The following is a 5,634-nucleotide window of genomic DNA, read 5'->3' on the forward strand; positions in this document are numbered from 1 at the left end:
GAGGGGGCGCCGCACTGGCGGAGGGTCGGCACTGAGGGGGCGCCGCACTGGCGGAGGGTCGGCACTGAGGGGGCGCCGCACTGGCGGAGGGTCGGCACTGAGGGGGCGCCGCACTGGCGGAGGGTCGGCACTGAGGGGGCGCCGCACTGGCGGAGGGTCGGCACTGAGGGGGCGCCGCACTGGCGGAGGGTCGGCACTGAGGGGGCGCCGCACTGGCGGAGGGTCGGCACTGAGGGGGCGCCGCACTGGCGGAGGGTCGGCACTGAGGGGGCGCCGCACTGGCGGAGGGTCGGCACTGAGGGGGCGCCGCACTGGCGGAGGGTCGGCACTGAGGGGGCGCCGCACTGGCGGAGGGTCGGCACTGAGGGGGCGCCGCACTGGCGGAGGGTCGGCACTGAGGGGGCGCCGCACTGGCGGAGGGTCGGCACTGAGGGGGCGCCGCACTGGCGGAGGGTCGGCACTGAGGGGGCGCCGCACTGGCGGAGGGTCGGCACTGAGGGGGCGCCGCACTGGCGGAGGGTCGGCACTGAGGGGGCGCCGCACTGGCGGAGGGTCGGCACTGAGGGGGCGCCGCACTGGCGGAGGGTCGGCACTGAGGGGGCGCCGCACTGGCGGAGGGTCGGCACTGAGGGGGCGCCGCACTGGCGGAGGGTCGGCACTGAGGGGGCGCCGCACTGGCGGAGGGTCGGCACTGAGGGGGCGCCGCACTGGCGGAGGGTCGGCACTGAGGGGGCGCCGCACTGGCGGAGGGTCGGCACTGAGGGGGCGCCGCACTGGCGGAGGGTCGGCACTGAGGGGGCGCCGCACTGGCGGAGGGTCGGCACTGAGGGGGCGCCGCACTGGCGGAGGGTCGGCACTGAGGGGGCGCCGCACTGGCGGAGGGTCAGGCACTGAGGGGGCGCCGCACTGGCGGAGGGTCAGGCACTGAGGGGGCGCCGCACTGGCGGAGGGTCAGGCACTGAGGGGGCGCCGCACTGGCGGAGGGTCAGCACTGAGGGGGCGCCGCACTGGCGGAGGGTCAGCACTGAGGGGGCGCCGCACTGGCGGAGGGTCAGCACTGAGGGGGCGCCGCACTGGCGGAGGGTCAGCACTGAGGGGGCGCCGCACTGGCGGAGGGTCAGCACTGAGGGGGCGCCGCACTGGCGGAGGGTCAGCACTGAGGGGGCGCCGCACTGGCGGAGGGTCAGCACTGAGGGGGCGCCGCACTGGCGGAGGGTCAGCACTGAGGGGGCGCCGCACTGGCGGAGGGTCAGCACTGAGGGGGCGCCGCACTGGCGGAGGGTCAGCACTGAGGGGGCGCCGCACTGGCGGAGGGTCAGCACTGAGGGGGCGCCGCACTGGCGGAGGGTCAGCACTGAGGGGGCGCCGCACTGGCGGAGGGTCAGCACTGAGGGGGCGCCGCACTGGCGGAGGGTCAGCACTGAGGGGGCGCCGCACTGGCGGAGGGTCAGCACTGAGGGGGCGCCGCACTGGCGGAGGGTCAGCACTGAGGGGGCGCCGCACTGGCGGAGGGTCAGCACTGAGGGGGCGCCGCACTGGCGGAGGGTCAGCACTGAGGGGGCGCCGCACTGGCGGAGGGTCAGCACTGAGGGGGCGCCGCACTGGCGGAGGGTCAGCACTGAGGGGGCGCCGCACTGGCGGAGGGTCAGCACTGAGGGGGCGCCGCACTGGCGGAGGGTCAGCACTGAGGGGGCGCCGCACTGGCGGAGGGTCAGCACTGAGGGGGCGCCGCACTGGCGGAGGGTCAGCACTGAGGGGGCGCCGCACTGGCGGAGGGTCAGCACTGAGGGGGCGCCGCACTGGCGGAGGGTCAGCACTGAGGGGGCGCCGCACTGGCGGAGGGTCAGCACTGAGGGGGCGCCGCACTGGCGGAGGGTCAGCACTGAGGGGGCGCCGCACTGGCGGAGGGTCAGCACTGAGGGGGCGCCGCACTGGCGGAGGGTCAGCACTGAGGGGGCGCCGCACTGGCGGAGGGTCAGCACTGAGGGGGCGCCGCACTGGCGGAGGGTCAGCACTGAGGGGGCGCCGCACTGGCGGAGGGTCAGCACTGAGGGGGCGCCGCACTGGCGGAGGGTCAGCACTGAGGGGGCGCCGCACTGGCGGAGGGTCAGCACTGAGGGGGCGCCGCACTGGCGGAGGGTCAGCACTGAGGGGGCGCCGCACTGGCGGAGGGTCAGCACTGAGGGGGCGCCGCACTGGCGGAGGGTCAGCACTGAGGGGGCGCCGCACTGGCGGAGGGTCAGCACTGAGGGGGCGCCGCACTGGCGGAGGGTCAGCACTGAGGGGGCGCCGCACTGGCGGAGGGTCAGCACTGAGGGGGCGCCGCACTGGCGGAGGGTCAGCACTGAGGGGGCGCCGCACTGGCGGAGGGTCAGCACTGAGGGGGCGCCGCACTGGCGGAGGGTCAGCACTGAGGGGGCGCCGCACTGGCGGAGGGTCAGCACTGAGGGGGCGCCGCACTGGCGGACGGTCAGCACTGAGGGGGCGCCGCACTGGCGGAGGGTCAGCACTGAGGGGGCGCCGCACTGGCGGAGGGTCAGCACTGAGGGGGCGCCGCACTGGCGGAGGGTCAGCACTGAGGGGGCGCCGCACTGGCGGAGGGTCAGCACTGAGGGGGCGCCGCACTGGCGGAGGGTCAGCACTGAGGGGGCGCCGCACTGGCGGAGGGTCAGCACTGAGGGGGCGCCGCACTGGCGGACGGTCAGCACTGAGGGGGCGCCGCACTGGCGGAGGGTCAGCACTGAGGGGGCGCCGCACTGGCGGAGGGTCAGCACTGAGGGGGCGCCGCACTGGCGGAGGGTCAGCACTGAGGGGGCGCCGCACTGGCGGAGGTCAGCACTGAGGGGCGCCGCACTGGCGGAGGGTCAGCACTGAGGGGGCGCCGCACTGGCGGAGGGTCAGCACTGAGGGGGCGCCGCACTGGCGGAGGGTCAGCACTGAGGGGGCGCCGCACTGGCGGAGGGTCAGCACTGAGGGGCGCCGCACTGGCGGAGGGTCAGCACTGAGGGGGCGCCGCACTGGCGGAGGGTCAGCACTGAGGGGGCGCCGCACTGGCGGAGGGTCAGCACTGAGGGGGCGCCGCACTGGCGGAGGGTCAGCACTGAGGGGGCGCCGCACTGGCGGAGGGTCAGCACTGAGGGGGGCGCCGCACTGGCGGAGGGTCAGCACTGAGGGGGCGCCGCACTGGCGGAGGGTCAGCACTGAGGGGGCGCCGCACTGGCGGAGGGTCAGCACTGAGGGGGCGCCGCACTGGCGGAGGGTCAGCACTGAGGGGCGCCGCACTGGCGGAGGGTCAGCACTGAGGGGGCGCCGCACTGGCGGAGGGTCAGCACTGAGGGGGCGCCGCACTGGCGGAGGGTCAGCACTGAGGGGGCGCCGCACTGGCGGAGGGTCAGCACTGAGGGGGCGCCGCACTGGCGGAGGGTCAGCACTGAGGGGGCGCCGCACTGGCGGAGGGTCAGCACTGAGGGGGCGCCGCACTGGCGGAGGGTCAGCACTGAGGGGGCGCCGCACTGGCGGAGGGTCAGCACTGAGGGGGCGCCGCACTGGCGGAGGGTCAGCACTGAGGGGGCGCCGCACTGGCGGAGGGTCAGCACTGAGGGGGCGCCGCACTGGCGGAGGGTCAGCACTGAGGGGGCGCCGCACTGGCGGAGGGTCAGCACTGAGGGGGCGCCGCACTGGCGGAGGGTCAGCACTGAGGGGGCGCCGCACTGGCGGAGGGTCAGCACTGAGGGGGCGCCGCACTGGCGGAGGGTCAGCACTGAGGGGGCGCCGCACTGGCGGAGGGTCAGCACTGAGGGGGCGCCGCACTGGCGGAGGGTCAGCACTGAGGGGGCGCCGCACTGGCGGAGGGTCAGCACTGAGGGGGCGCCGCACTGGCGGAGGGTCAGCACTGAGGGGGCGCCGCACTGGCGGAGGGTCAGCACTGAGGGGGCGCCGCACTGGCGGAGGGTCAGCACTGAGGGGGCGCCGCACTGGCGGAGGGTCAGCACTGAGGGGGCGCCGCACTGGCGGACGGTCAGCACTGAGGGGGCGCCGCACTGGCGGAGGGTCAGCACTGAGGGGGCGCCGCACTGGCGGACGGTCAGCACTGAGGGGGCGCCGCACTGGCGGAGGGTCAGCACTGAGGGGGCGCCGCACTGGCGGAGGGTCAGCACTGAGGGGGCGCCGCACTGGCGGAGGGTCAGCACTGAGGGGGCGCCGCACTGGCGGACGGTCAGCACTGAGGGGGCGCCGCACTGGCGGAGGGTCAGCACTGAGGGGGCGCCGCACTGGCGGACGGTCAGCACTGAGGGGGCGCCGCACTGGCGGAGGGTCAGCACTGAGGGGGCGCCGCACTGGCGGACGGTCAGCACTGAGGGGCGCCGCACTGGCGGAGGGTCAGCACTGAGGGGGCGCCGCACTGGCGGAGGTCAGCACTGAGGGGGCGCCGCACTGGCGGAGGGTCAGCACTGAGGGGCGCCGCACTGGCGGAGGGTCAGCACTGAGGGGGCGCCGCACTGGCGGAGGGTCAGCACTGAGGGGGCGCCGCACTGGCGGAGGGTCAGCACTGAGGGGGCGCCGCACTGGCGGAGGGTCAGCACTGAGGGGGCGCCGCACTGGCGGAGGGTCAGCACTGAGGGGGCGCCGCACTGGCGGAGGGTCAGCACTGAGGGGAGGCGCCGCACTGTCGGAGGGTCAGCACTGAGGGGCGCCGCACTGTCGGAGGGTCAGCACTGAGGGGCGCCGCACTGTCGGAGGGTCAGCACTGATGGGGGCGCCGCACTGTCGGAGGGTCAGCACTGAGGGGGCGCCGCACTGTCGGAGGGTCAGCACTGAGGGAGCGCCGCACTGTCGGAGGGTCAGCACTGAGGGAGCGCCGCACTGTCGGAGGGTCAGCACTGAGGGAGCGCCGCACTGTCGGAGGGTCAGCACTGAGGGAGCGCCGCACTGTCGGAGGGTCAGCACTGAGGGAGCGCCGCACTGTCGGAGGGTCAGCAGTGAGGGAGCGCCGCACTGTCGGAGGGTCAGTACTGAGGGAGTGCTGCACTGAGGGAGTACCGCGCTGAGCCCATCCCTCTGTCATTACTGCATTGCTGTTTGCGAGCACTGTGGGGGTGGGGAGGGCCTCGGACCGGGCCGCGAGGGGGGAGGGGCCTCGGACCGGGCTGCAACGGGGGAGGGGCCTCGGGCCGGGGAGGGGAGGGGTGTGGGGCCTCGGACTGGGCCGGGGGAGGGGGAGGGGGGCTTGGCACCATGTTCCAGGACTCACCGTGGATCGGTTGAGGTGCAGATCAGGGTTACTGCGAGCAGCTGGGTCCACTTTCTCCTGAGAAAGAGAGAGGGGGCAGGAATCAGTACAAATCACTAATCGCAGCCCGTCCCGATCCCATCTCCCGTCTCGACCCCCCGGCCTGACCCGATCCCCCGCACCCGCCCCCCCGTCTCTTGTCCCGCTCCCCGGCCTGCCCCAATCCCCGTCTCCAGTCCCAATCCCCCCGGCCCGCCCCGATCACCCCTTCTCCCACCCAGATCTACCCACCCGATCCCCGATGAAACCCATCAAGGTAGCTTCTCACCTCCCCCCATTATTACATTGAAAACTCACCGCCTGTGCGTACGCACTCAGGGCCTGTTGACATATGCGAGGGTTCA

Source organism: Heterodontus francisci, chromosome 34, assembly GCF_036365525.1.
Source record: "Heterodontus francisci isolate sHetFra1 chromosome 34, sHetFra1.hap1, whole genome shotgun sequence".
Classification (NCBI taxonomy): Eukaryota; Metazoa; Chordata; class Chondrichthyes; order Heterodontiformes; family Heterodontidae; genus Heterodontus; species Heterodontus francisci.